At 35.6% G+C, this 15,431-nt stretch overlaps 1 long non-coding RNA gene across 2 annotated transcripts; it reads left to right on the top strand.

The window, feature by feature from the left end:
• Positions 1-14,050, top strand: LOC117342458. 2 transcript variants are annotated; one of them, XR_004535866.1, is made up of 4 exons: positions 1-20; positions 12,169-12,286; positions 12,781-12,955; positions 13,934-14,050. It is a non-coding gene; the product is annotated as an uncharacterized LOC117342458 (long non-coding RNA). The 2 variants fall into 2 exon arrangements; XR_004535865.1 differs by lacking the exon at positions 1-20 and adding an exon at positions 10,935-11,053.
• Positions 14,051-15,431: the final 1,381 nt, after the last annotated feature.

Below are 15,431 nucleotides of genomic sequence, written 5' to 3'. Positions count from 1 at the left end.
CAAGGAAACACTACAAAACGGTGAGTAATGTAAATATGTGATATATATCTATATTGACGATATAGGTACAAAGTATTTATAAAGAAAGCTGTGGTATTGTCTAGGTTTAGTTATATTCCTGTGTACTGACACTGTGGTATTGTCTAGGTTTAGTTATATCGCTGTGTACTGACACTGTGGTATTGTCTAGGTTTAGTTATATCCCTGTGTACTGACACTGTGGTATTGTCTAGGTTAAGTTATATCCCTGTGTACTGACACTGTGGTATTGTCTAGGTTAAGTTATATCCCTGTGTAATGACACTGTGGCATTGTCTAGGTTAAGTTATATCCCTGTGTACTGACACTGTGGTATTGTCTAGGTTTAGTTATATCCCCGTCTACTGACACTGTGGTATTGTCTAGGTTAAGTTATATCCCTGTGTACTGACACTGTGGTATTGTCTAGGTTAAGTTATATCCCTGTCTACTGACACTGTGGTATTGTCTAGGTTAAGTTATATCCCTGTGTACTGACACTGTGGTATTGTCTAGGTATTATCTAGGTTTAGTTATATCCCTGTGTACTGACACTGTAGTATTGTCTAGGTTTAGTAATATCTCTGTGTTCTGACACTGTGGTATTGTCTAGGTTTAGTAATATCCCAGTGTACTGACACTGGTATTGTCTAGGTTTAGTTATATCGCTGTGTACTGACACTGTGGCATTGTCTAGGTTTAGTTATATCCCTGTGTACTGACACTGTGGTATTGTCTAGGATAAGTTATATCCCTGTGTACTGACACTGTGGTATTGTCTAGGATAAGTTATATCCCTGTGTACTGACACTGTGGTATTGTGTAGGTTTAGTTATATCCCTGTGTACTGACACTGTGGCATTGTCTAGGTTAAGTTATATCCTTGTGTACTGACACTGTGATATTGTCTAGGTTAAGTTATATCCTTGTGTACTGACACTGTGGTATTGTCTAGGTTTAGTTATATCCCTGTGTACTGACACTGTGGTATTGTCTATGTTTAGTTATATCCCTGTGTACTGACACTGTGGTATTGACTAGGTTTAGTTATATCCCTGTGTACTGACACTGTGGTATTGTGTAGGTTTAGTTATATCCCTGTGTACTGACACTGTGGTATTGTCTAGGTTTAGTTATATCTCTGTGTACTGACACTGTGGTATTGTCTAGGATAAGTTATATCCCTGTGTACTGACACTGTTGTATTGTCTATGTTTAGTTATATCTCTGTGTACTGACACTGTGGTATTGTCTAGGTTTAGCTATATCCCTGTGTACTGACACTGTGGTATTGTCTAGGTTAAGTTATATCCCTGTGTACTGACACTGTGGTATTGTCTAGGTTTAGTTATATCCATGTGTACTGACACTGGTATTGTCTAGGTTTAGTTATATGCCTGTGTACTGACACTGTGGTATTGTCTAGGTTTAGTTATATCGCTGTATACTGACACTGTGGTATTGTCTAGTTTTAGTTATATCCCCGTGTACTGACACTGTGGTATTGTCTAGGTTTAGTTATATCCCTGTGTATATACACTGTGGTATTGTCTAGGTTTAGTTATATCCCTGTGTACTGACACTGTGGCATTGTCTAGTTTTAGTTATATCCCTGTGTACTGACACTGTGGTATTGTGTAGGTTTAGTTATATCGCTGTGTACTGATACTGTGGTATTGTCTAGGTTTAGTTATATCCCTGTGTACTGACACTGTGGTATTGTCTAGGCTAAGTTATATCCCTGTGTACTGACACTGTGGTATTGTCTAGGTTTAGTTATATCCCTGTGTACTGACACTGTGGTATTGTGTAGGTTTAGTTATATCCCTGTGTACTGACACTGTGGCATTGTCTAGGTTAAGTTATATCCCTGTGTACTGACACTGTGATATTGTCTAGGTTAAGTTATATCCTTGTGTACTGACACTGTGGTATTGTCTAGGTTTAGTTATATCCCTGTGTACTGACACTGTGGTATTGTCTATGTTTAGTTATATCCCTGTATACTGACACAGTGGTATTGTGTAGGTTTAGTTATATCGCTGTGTACTGACACTGTGGTATTGTCTATGTTTAGTTATATCCCTGTGTACTGACACTGTAGTATTGTCTAGGTTAAGTTATATCCCTGTGTACTGACACTGTGGTATTGTCTAGGTTTAGTTATATCCCTGTGTACTGACACTGTGGTATTGTGTAGGTTTAGTTATATCCCTGTGTACTGACACTGTGGTATTGTCTAGGTTAAGTTATATCCCTGTGTACTGACACTGTGGTATTGTCTAGGTTTAGTTACATCGCTGTATACTGACACTGTGGTATTGTCTAGGTTTAGTTATATCCCTGTGTACTGACACTGTGGTATTGTCTAGGTTTAGTTATATCCCTGTGTACTGACACTATGGTATTGTCTAGGTATCATCTAGGTTTAGTTATATCCCTGTGTACTGACACTGTGGCATTGTCTAGGTTTAGTTATATCCCTGTGTACTGATACTGTGGTATTGTCTAGGTTTAGCTATATCCCTGTGTACTGACACTGTGGTATTGTCCAGGTTTAGTTATATCCCTGTGTACTGACACTGTGGTATTGTCTAGTTTTAGTTACATCCCTGTGTACTGACACTGTGGTATTGTCTAGGTTTAGTTATATCCCTGTGTACTGACACTGTGGTATTTTCTAGGTTAATATATATATCTGTGTACTGATGCAATTATATATGTATAAACCGCCGTTTTTTTGTATTTATATCATGTATAAGTAAATAGCGCATATCAATACTGTATTGAGTACTACATACCACCTGTCTACATAACTCTGTATAGAAATCTACATAACACCTGTCTCTATAAATCTATATAGAAATCTACATAACACCTGTCTCTATAAATCTATATAGAAATCTACATAACACCTGTCTCTATAAATCTATATAGAAATCTACATAACACCTGTCTCTATAAATCTATATAGAAATCTACATAACACCTGTCTATATAAATCTGTTTAGAAATCTACATAACACATGTCTATATAAATCTGTATAGTGAAGTACATAAAACCTGTCTATATAATTCTGTATAGTGAAGTACATAACGCCTGTCTATATAAATCTGTATAGAAATCTACATAACACCTGTCTATATCAATCTGTTTATAAATCTACATAACACATGTCTATCATTCTAATTAAAATTAGACTTGTAATTTCCACTCCTCTACTATACACTGCAATACAAGATATAACGATGCCCCGTAGGAGGTCAACTCAGCATGACCTTTAAGCTCAGCCAATCAACACGCCGGCTATAAAATTGTCGGTTTGATTTCATTCTTCGGAAGAATAGATATTTACACAATTGGGTCGCAAATACTAAATAGACGCAACCAAAGTCTCATATCAGACTCTTTGTCATTGGTTGATTAATGACGACATTGACCAGTTTTCATTGGCTTATATTTGGAGCTCAAAGGTCATGCTGAGATGACCTTCTACGGGGTATCGTTAGATCTTGTATTGGAGTGTATCGTATAGTATTGTAGAGGAGCGGAAATCAATTTTAATTAGATTGACATATCTATATAAATCTGTAAAGAAATCTACATAACACCTGTCTATATAAATCTGTATAGAAGTATACATAACACCTGTCTATATAAATCTGTATAGAAATCTACATAACACATGTCTATATAAATCTGTATAGAAATCTACATCACACCTGTCTATATAAATCTGTTTAGAAGTATACATAATATCTGTCTATACAAATCTGTCAGAAGAGTATATGTCTGTTTACATCTGTATAAATATATAATTGTTTTGACAATACTTTTTTAGTGGTATTTCTCTATTCGTATTTTTATTCTGATCGCTAGGAAATCGTGATGCTGAAGGTTGCAGTCGTGTTGTTAGCTATGGCCGTGGTCTTCACCACAGTCCAGGCCACGTTGCGTACCAGGCAATATGGTTTAAACACTATGGATGATGCGTTCGGTAAGTAGACACGATTCCAAAGAAACACCTGGTTAAATAAATCAATATTACAGTGTAAGTTTACAGACTTGGTTTTACTGATGACCCAGAGAAACAACAAAATGTAACGTTTTATTTGTGTCGGTGTGTTAAGATTGCACTGTAAATAATGGTTCTATGTGTACTGTTTCGGTGTGTTCTGAGGTTTTAGGAAGACGGAATTATTATCCAATACTCCAGTATGTTTGCTTCACAATAATTATATGTTCGCTGTGAGGGCAACGTTTTGCAATGATCCACAAAAGTCGAATCGTCTTCAGTTTAGGCTACTGTTTTATATCAAGGCTGATTAATCTGTTTTATTTAGATCACTGGAAAAAACCCTACTATCAACGACATGTGCCTGCTACCTCATATCAGCCTAGCGGATGTACTTGTTACTGTAGTAATGGAGCTATCTATCCGAAACAGGGTACGGATTTGGGATATAGGTGGCGCAGGACACCGAGAAGAAAAGGATGATAAGGAGTACCCCACGATCAATCCGGGTAGGATTGTCTTTAAACAATAACTTTAAAAAATACAAGTAAAAGGTTTTGAGCGACATACAGAGCAGAAATATGCACCAAAAGCCCAACAGAAAAAGACATCCGTCAAATGAAATTCAGGGTAGACATACGGTACTGGACACAGAGTAGACATACGGTACTGAACACAGAGTAGACATACGGTACTGAACACAGAGTAGACATACGGTACTGAACACAGAGTAGACACACGGTACTGAACACAGAGTAGACATACGGTACTGAACACAGTGTAGACATACGGTACTGAACACAGAGTAGACATACGGTACTGAACACAGAGTAGACATACGGTACTGAACACGGAGTAGACATACGGTACTGAACACAGAGTAGAAATACGGTACTGAGCATAGAGTAGACATACGGTACTGAACACAGAGTAGACATACGGTACTGAACACAGAGTAGACATACGGTACTGAACATAGAGTAGACATACGGTACTGAACACAGAGTAGACCTACATACGGTACTGAATACAGAGTAGACATACGGTCCAGAATACAGAGTAGACATACTGTACTGAACACAGAGTAGACATACGGTACTGAATACAGAGTAGACATACGGTACGTACTGAACACAGAGTAGACATACGGTACTGAACATAGAGTAGACATACGGTACTGAACACAGAGTAGACCTACATACGGTACTGAATACAGAGTAGACATACGGTCCAGAATACAGAGTAGACATACTGTACTGAACACAGAGTAGACATACGGTACTGAACACAGAGTAGACATACTGTACTGAACACAGAGTAGACATACAGTACTGAACACGGAGTAGACATATGATATTGAACACAGAGTAGACATACGGTACTGAACACAGAGTAGATATACGGTACTGAGAACAGAGTAGACATACGGTACTGAACACAGAGCAGACATACGGTACTGAACACAGAGTAGACATACGGTACTGAACACAGAGTAGACATACGGTATTGAACACAGAGTAGACATACCCTACTGAACACAGAGTAGACATACGGTACTGAACACAGAGTAGACATACCCTACTGAACACAGAGTAGACATACGCTACTGAACACAGAGTAGACATACCCTACTGAACACAGAGTAGACATACGGTCCTGAATACAGAGTAGTTATACGGTACTGAACACGGAGTAGACATATGATATTGAACACAGAGTAGACATACGGTACTGAACACAGAGTAGATATACGGTACTGAGAACAGAGTAGACATACAGTACTGAACACAGAGTAGACATACCCTACTGAACACAGAGTAGACATACCCTACTGAACACAGAGTAGACATATCCTACTGAACATAGAGTAGACATATCCTACTGAACATAGATTAGACATACGGTACTGAACACATTTTAATGAAATTTTATTTGATTGACCGTCTGTTGTTTTTGTTCGGCATAGGTAGAAATCTCATTGTTAATTGATATCTAAAGAAAGTATGTTATCATTTCAAATATATTAAATTGATTTAACAAAATGGATTATCAACAGGTTTTGACTATATAAGCTCTTTCCATTACTTCAAGAATAAGTTTAATTATTAAGGAAATTTAAATACAATAGTTATATAGATTAACTTTCAGTTTATTTCATGGCACTTGGGTATATTTATTGCAAGAGGAAATTAAATCATTAAGACTCGATTGATATCTTCACGCTTCGACAAAATTACATTTTTATGTAGCCAGGGACGTATAGTATGTAATACATGGAATTAATATTTTGATTCTGATGCTGAAATACCTGGTCTGAGCTGTACACGAGTGTGTGATGCTGTAATACATGTTTTACAAATGTACATGATGGTGCAATTCTGTGATACCTGTCTGAGTTGTACATGAGGGTGAGATGCTGTAATACCTGTTCTGAATTGTACACGAGGGTGAGATGCTGTAATACCTGGTCTAAGTTGTACACGAGGATGCGATGCTGTATGCAGGATTCGGTAGCACGCGTCTTTAGAAAGACGTTTTTTTTCTTGTTGATAACAATCATGTTGGTCCTCTAATACATTTGTTTCTGTTTCCCAGATCAAGATGATGGCACATTCTTCCGGAGTAGATTCTTCACACACGTCAGTTTCTGTGATGGAGGAATAAATACACATATGTAACCCTATCACTATTAAATGTTTTAAGTGTTTTTTCATTGTCAGCTTGTTAATTTTAATGAGTCATAGCGAGGCACTACGTAAACCGGGTATTATAGAAAATCACACTTGTAAATCACATCCGTACATATGTTTTCTATGTAAGAAAAATATTCAAGAAAAGATTAAAAAGTGCAGCAAGAAGTTCAACGCGATAATAAACACATACGATAGGCTCCAGTCAAAATTATTCTCATTTTGTGTAGCATTTTTTTCTGAATGAACCACTTAATAATAAGAATAACAGGTACATGCATCATAACAGGAAAAATTCTATTATGCCTTCCCTGTAAAAAAAGAAAAAGAAAATATGATTTTTGACCTTATTTGAAGTGTAATATCTACCTCTTGTGTAAAATTGGTTATGCAAAATTTAACAGCATAGTAAGTCAACTGAAAGATGTGGCCAAAATTGTTTAACTGGGGTATTGGATTGAAGAAATATTGTACTATCAGCCTGGCTTAAATATATTTTTAAACTTGACGATAATAGCTTTCGGTGCATTTTCTTTAGAAAATATCATAAACTCATATCTTGAGCAAAATTAGTTCCTATCTAGGTTATGAAAATATGGGATTCATTTCATTTTCATATATAACCGATGGTACTGAGCATACAACAAACTAACAATATATTGAGCATCAAATTTGGCCAATTGTGCTGATTTGGTGTTATGTTTTGTCAATATTGCATGATATACATGTAGTGTACCTACTTCTACAACATGTAATTTAAAAAGGGGCAAGCAAATATTCAAACGTTTTCTTAATATAAATTATATTTTATCCATTCAATTCATACATATACAATACACAATCATTCATCATGAATGAATCGAATGGGATTCGAAAACAAGTATTTAACTTATATTAATCTGTCTCCTTTTTAGGACACATTAAGTAAACAGAAGCAAGTGGGACAATAGATAAGAGAGCAATGTAATGCTTGTATAAATGAAAAATGAGGAAATTGAGAAAAGTTGAGATTTGAAGAAATACGAGAGGAATTTCATCTATTCCATGACATAAGATATACAACCTGCTGTTACAGCTGTGTACTGGACAAGAAGAAAACAAACATTCGAATCTTTTAGAAATAATCATCAATTCCTGAGGACTAGAACAAATGAAAAAACGGTTTTTCATTATTTGTGAGTTCATTATCACCGAAGGGTAGTATTTCAGTTGATAAGGGATAGTTAAGAGCTATAAAACAACATAAGCGAAGATGTGCGAAAAGCGGACAACGTAATAAGAAATGTTCATTGGTCTCATCTCCTTAATTACACGTCCATAGATGATTATCTATAATATTTCTATGAAATAGATACAATTTAAGGGGACTGCACTCCATCCTCAATCTACGAGGGATGATTGGTATGTTTTGAACCTCGTATCCATGGAGGTCCTCAATGATGTTCTTTTTAAGTCCTACTATTCTCTGAATGTATAGGGCCATGTACCCAAGGACTGGTCTCATTTGTTTAGTTTATATCGACAAGGTAGCACTCTAAAGTAAACAAGACAAGCGGTTTTTCAAAATGGACAAATTCGGTTAGGGTTAGGGTGAATGAGTCTCTCATTGCCATGGCTGACATTCACGATTGTGGCTTTAAATTGTATCCACCTTATTCATCTGAACTTGCCCCATCAGACTTTCATCTATTTCCAAACTGAAAACAGGTATTTCATGCCGTGGCTGACTTTCGGAACAGCCAAGAAAAGGAGTTCTATAAAAGTGGCATTGAGGCCCTTAAACACCGCTGGCAAAAATGTATAGATACTGAAGGGGATTCTGTTGAAGAATGATACAATATGACCGGCAAAATTCAAATCCTGCAATACAAGGCTCACAACTAATCAATCAGCCCTCGTATGTAAACATACCTCAGTAAGCAAAATATTCTTCATGTATGGAGGAATATGAATCAGGGAATGAACCTTTTGAGATATGAATAGGGTTCCCGTTTAAGTAGAATTGAACTTATCCAACCAATTTGCTGATCATTCCTGTATTTAACTAAGGTCGAAATTCAAATCGACTGGTTACATTCGAAATTAATGTTTGGAAGAGTTGGAACCATCAATAGTTGATTGGGCACAAAACAAATCGCTGAACAAGGAAGCTTTTTTTCCATATCATCTAAAACTAAAGTGCCATTGTGTAGAAGTGGTGGTATCGGTGATTTTTCTATAATTTCGTATTAATGAGTATACAGTTTTCCACCACTTCTTCACATTGAGATTAGATGGTTTCTTGAGTGTACCACAGAGATTGTTTATATATGTGACTTGTGCATGTTTAATAATGTTAAAGGATGTATAACTAATTTGACGGAATTAAGCCCAATGATTATTGATAAGTGTACGCTTTGCTCTTTGTGTGCACATTTTCGTTTCCTAATCAGTGATTGAATTTCACGGAGGCTCCTTAGATTTAACAGTGATATTTTAATGTGTAAACCAACATAAACTATCATGTAGCGTTCTGTCAGAAAATTGATTGAGTAGTTATAAGAACATTACAAATTTGTGGTTATCAGGGAACATGGTGGCCATTTTGAAAGTGGAAATTTCACTTTAGATGGTTATTAGTGTAGGTGTCAGTCTTTGTGTACTACATGTAATGAAACCAAGAAGACATATTTTATTTCAGTACACCGTACAAAACTTCAATACAAAACAGATTTTCCCATATCGTTGGCTTTGCTTTTCAAAATCACATAGCAATATTGTCAATCGATTTTAATTACTTTGCACAAAACTCCTAATTTTTCTTTTTGGGCAATTTTTTTTCTAAAACTATTTGGAGATGTTTTTGGGCACATAATTACGTATGGACTGCAAAAGGAAGTTGTATTTTTGACCTTCAGACATTTTTGCTTAACGTAAAAAGAGCATATATTCTTTCTCCAAATTGATCCCATTTTTATCTCCTGCATCTAATGTATTCAAAATTGTAACTACTTGCTTTGCATATGTGATATCGATTATGTTATTTTTAACGTGTTTATATTTATTTTCCTAAAATAAGATAAGAAAATGAATTGATATTGTAGCATTTTCCTGAAACAACATGCGATTTTATCATTTTTGGTACAAAATGGACACTAAATTCTTACGTATGTACATGTTGGGAATTAATTGCCTATTTTCAAATGTAGGACAATGGAGGCTACCAATTGCACTTACAAGATATCGTATTTGCTTCTTAGGCCATCATAAAACCCCATATTTAAATAGGTTTTGCATTTTGTGTAATCTTCTGAAATTCAAGTTTACAAATCAGTAATTTGAAGTTATTCTTACTTTATATGAAGACATGCAAATTTAAAGTCACCAAATCTAGTTCATACGGGAGCATCCGTCATCATCAAGGAAATGACCGTTAGATTGTGCACAAATGATGCATCGACACATCTGTTAAACATATTACATTGAAAACATGAAGACAGATATTCCCATAAGTAAGTGTTTATAACCGATGGCACAGGATCAAACGAAACCGTTCTTCAGATTGTCATATAAAACCATATAAAACCATATAAAATCTTATGAAAGTATGACAGTCATATCACACATATCGATGTCCGTAGCACATATTTTGAGGACAAGAATTTGTGATAGATGAGACAAGTGCCACTATAATTATGAAATGAAATTAAAATTATACATACATGTAAAAGATAAAATACTAAACCAAAGGTTATAAACAGATGTTAACTAAAATGAACATTGCAAAGCTGAGACCGGCTCAGTCATTTTGGGGCGATAAACAAGGCTTGTTTGCTGTGTGACGTAATTCTATAGAATACCCACCTAAGGTTGTAAACTGTCAGATATATTGTTGTAAATTATGTTTGCGAATTTGTGTTTTGTTCTAATACTTATACTGAATTAGCCATCTGATGATCAGCTTTTCAAAATATTACTGATGATAATGATTAGCATGTGTCTATGACAAAAAAAAGTCATCTCGTAAAATATCGTCTTTTCAGTTCGATCATTTGGTGTTAGTTTTATGTGGAACATGCATAAATGAGATATGCAAATTAAAAGTAATTAAATCTAGCCAATACAGAAGCATTTGTCTTCATCATGGAAATAACCGTAAGATTGTGCATTAATGATGCATCGCCAAATCTGGAAAACATATTACATTGGAAAAAGGGAAGACGGATATTAACAAAAAATAAGTGCTTGTACTATGTAATCATTAGCGATGTTTGTTTATTGGATACCGTATAAATATGAAAATCCATTCATTTATTCCTAGAACAGCCTTCAAGGAAACACTACAAAACGGTAAGTAATGTAAATGTGTGATATATATCTATATTGACGATATAGGTACAAAGTATTTATAAAGAAAGCTGTGGTGTTGTCTAGGTTTAGTTATATTCCTGTGTACTGACACTGTCGTATTGTCGAGGTTTAATTATATCGCTGTGTACTGAAACTGTGGTATTGTCTAGGTTTAGTTATATCCCTGTGTACTGACACTGTGGTATTGTCTAGGTTTAGTTATATCCCTGTGTACTGACACTGTCGTATTGTCGAGGTTTAATTATATCGCTGTGTACTGAAACTGTGGTATTGTCTAGGTTTAGTTATATCCCTGTGTACTGACACTGTGGTATTGTCTAGGTTTAGTTATATCCCTGTGTACTGACACTGTGGTATTGTCTAGGTTTAGTTATATCCCTGTGTACTGACACTGTGGTATTGTCTAGGTTTAGTTATATCCCTGTGTACTGACACTGTGGTATTTTCCAGGTTAAGATATATATTTGTGTACTGATGCAATTGTATATGTATATACCGCCGTTCTTGTATTCATATCATGTTTAAGTAAATAGCGCATATCAATACCGTATTGAGAACTACATAATATACGTCTATGTTATTCTGTATAGAGTAGTACATAACACATGTCTCCATAAATCTGTATAGAAATCTACATAACACCTGTCTATATAAATTTTTATAGTGAAATATATACACCTGTCTATATAAATCGGTATAGTGAAGTACATAACACCTGTCTTTATAAATCTGTATAGAAATATACATAACACCTGTCTATATAAATCTGTATAGAAATCTACATAACACCTGTCTATATAAATCTTTATAGTGAAGTACACAACACCTGTCTATATAAATCTGTAAAGAAATCTACATAACACCTGTCTATATAAATCTTTATAGTGAAGTACATAACACATGTCTATATAATTCTGTATAGTGAAGTACATAACACCTGTCTATATAAATCTGTATAGAGAAGTCCATAATATCTGTCTATACAAATCTGTCAGAAGAGTATATGTCTGTTTACATCTGTATAAATATATAATTGTTTTGACAATACTATTTTAGTGGTATTTGTCTATTCGTATTTTTATTCCGATCGCTAGGAAATCGTGATGCTGAAGGTTGCAGTCGTGTTGTTAGCTATGGCCGTGGTCTTGACCACAGTCCAGGCCACGTTGTATACCAGGCAATATGGTTTAAACACTATGGATGATGCGTTCGGTAAGTAGACACGATTCCAAAGAAACACCTGGTTAAATAAATCAATATTACAGTGTAAGTTTACAGACTTGGTTTTTCTGATGACCCAGAGAAACAACAAAATGTAACTTTTATTTGTGTCGGTGTGTAAAGATTGCACTGTAAATAATGGTTCTATGTGTACTGTTTCGGTGTGTTCTGAGGTTTTATGTAGACGGAATTATTATCCAATACTCCAGTATATTTGCGCGACCATAATTATATGTTCACTAAACTTTTTGCTATGATCCACAAAAGTCGAATCGTCTTCAGTTTAAATAAAATATTTTAACAGCTGACACTTATTGCTTTTGTTATGTTGTCGTTTTTCGATCATAAACTAAATGAATTGAAGCTGCTTCAGTTGTGAAAATAGAAGTATTCCTGAATAGACGTCGTGCAGAAGATAGATTGCCAGCAACACAATCTACGGCTACTTTTCTTTATATCAAGGCTGATTAATCTGTTTTATTTAGATCACTGGAAAAAACCCTACTATCAACGACACGTGCCTGCTACGTCATATCAGCCTAGCGGATGTACTTGTTACTGTAGAAATGGGGTCAACTATCCGAAACAGGGTACGGATTTAGGATATACACCCAACAGTCGGGGAGGACATGGATAAAGAGTACCACACGAGAAATCAGGGTAGGATCGTCTTAAACAATAACTTTAAGAAATACTAGTAAAAGGTTTTGAGTGACATACAGAGCAGAAATATGCACATATGTCTACTCCGTGTTCAGTACCGTATGTCTACTCTGTGGTCAGTACCGTATGTCTACTCTGTGTTCAGTACAGTATGTCTACTCTGTGTTCAGTACCGTATGTCTACTCTGTGTTCAGTACCGTATGTCTACTCTGTGGTCAGTACCGTATGTCTACTCTGTGTTCAGTACCGTATGTCTACTCTGTGTTCAGTACCGTATGTCTACTCTGTGTTCAGTACCGTATGTCTACTCTGTGTTCAGTACCGTATGTCTACTCTGTGTTCAGTACCGTATGTCTACTCCGTGTTCAGTACCGTATGTCTACTCTGTGTTCAGTACCGTATGTCTACCCTGTGTTCAGTTCCGTATGTCTACTCTGTGTTCAGTACCGTATGTCTACTCTGTGTTCAGTACCGTATGTCTACTCTGTGTTCAGTACCGTATGTCTACTCCGTGTTCAGTACAGTATGTCTACTCCGTGTTCAGTACTGTATGTCTACTCTGTGTTCAGTACCGTATTTCTACTCTGTGTTCAGTACAGTATGTCTACTCCGTGTTCAGTACCGTATGTCTACTCTGTGTTCAGTACCGTATGTATACTCTGTGTTCAGTACCGTATGTCTACTCTGTGTTCAGTACCGTATGTCTACTCTGTGTTCAGTACCGTATGTCTACTCTGTGTTCAGTACCGTATGTCTACTCTGTGTTCAGTACCGTATGTCTACTCTGTTCAGTACCGTATGTCTACTCTGTGTTCAGTACCGTATGTCTACTCTGTGTTCAGTACCGTATGTCTACTCTGTGTTCAGTACAGTATGTCTACTCTGTGTTCAATACCGTATGTCTACTCTGTGTTCAGTACCGTATGTCTACTCTGTGTTCAGTACCGTATGTCTACTGTGTGTTTGTTTCATAGATCCAGATGATAGCAGATTCTTCCGGGGTAGATTCTTCACACACGTCAGTTTCTTTAATTCTGGAATAAAGACACATATGTAACCCTAGCACTATTAAATGTTTCAAGTGTTTTTTTTCTGTGTCAGCTTATTCGTTTTTAAATCGACTAATCTTCTAAATATATATAAGATGATAGCAGCTTAAAACTGAATATCCATATGATTGTTTTCTTTACTCACATTTTGAACCTTGTTTGAAGTGTAATATCTACCTCTTGTGTAATATTGGATATGCAAAATTCAACAGTATAGTAAGTCAACTAAAAGATGTGACCGATATTGTTTAACTGAAGTATTATACATGGTGTACTATCAATATGGCTTAACATATTTTTACTGGACGATAATGGCTCTCGGTGTACTTTCAAATGTAAAAAATATCGTAAAGCATCTCATAAGCAAAACGAGTTGATATGTAGTTTCTAAAACGTGGTTTTTCATGTAATTGTCAGATATAACCAATGGTTAATGCACTTAAAAAACATAAAATTTGGCCGATGGTGGAATTTTTTTTTTTTTTTTTTTTTTACAGTATTAAATGATAAACCTATTTCTCTAATGTGAAAAAAAAGGCAAGAAAATGCTCAAAAGCTTTCGATATCCATTTGTGTATGTGCATCGCTTATTTGAATAACTCGTTTTGCAATATCGGCTTACATTTGTGACCAAGATCTTACTGAAAACATCATTACAGCTAAAATAACCAAGATTGGGGGGAAAAAAGGATTAAGTTTTATCCGATAAACTTAGCAATTTTGTTAACTTATATATTATACTCCGATAAAAGAATTTAACATATTCATGAAACAAATATGAAGTTTAACATTAACATTTTCGAGGCAATCCGCCCCTTCATCAGGACACAAAGAAAACAAACATAATCACAATCACATGATATATAAACAATATCAGAAAAACAATAAGTTACAGCAACAGAAATATATATAGTAGTTGAAAAAACACAATCATGGACCATTCGGCTTTCGGCTGAAGTGTTCACAGATGTTTCGTCCCAAAAGGAATATATATTTGGAAACAGCGTAGCGACCTCCGAAAAAGATGACGTAGACAGGCGACAAATTTGAGTCTTGAGGAGTAGCAATGTAATTCATGAACTATGATTACAGCGTGCCAACCCCCTAAAAATCTGACGATGGGTTCCAGATATTAGAGACCATGCACAGCGACTGGTGTCGTGAGCTTTGTCAGATTCAGCCTTTCATATTGTTAAAATGCAAGTTGTATAGTTTGGGTAATCATTCTATATGGACTTTGAAACAGCTACAAATCAGCCAAACAGGCCAACCTGCAAGGTTGAAAAAAATCCATTAAATGAAAACAATTGAGAAAATCAAATACACAAATTCCAAATCATTCGTTCAAAGCTGATATTGATATCAATGATCATTAGGTTTTATTCTATCTTTAAAATGCCATAAGAGTCAATTTGTTCAACCT

Source organism: Pecten maximus, chromosome 14, assembly GCF_902652985.1.
Source record: "Pecten maximus chromosome 14, xPecMax1.1, whole genome shotgun sequence".
Classification (NCBI taxonomy): Eukaryota; Metazoa; Mollusca; class Bivalvia; order Pectinida; family Pectinidae; genus Pecten; species Pecten maximus.
This window is presented reverse-complemented; position numbering and strand designations above follow the sequence as displayed.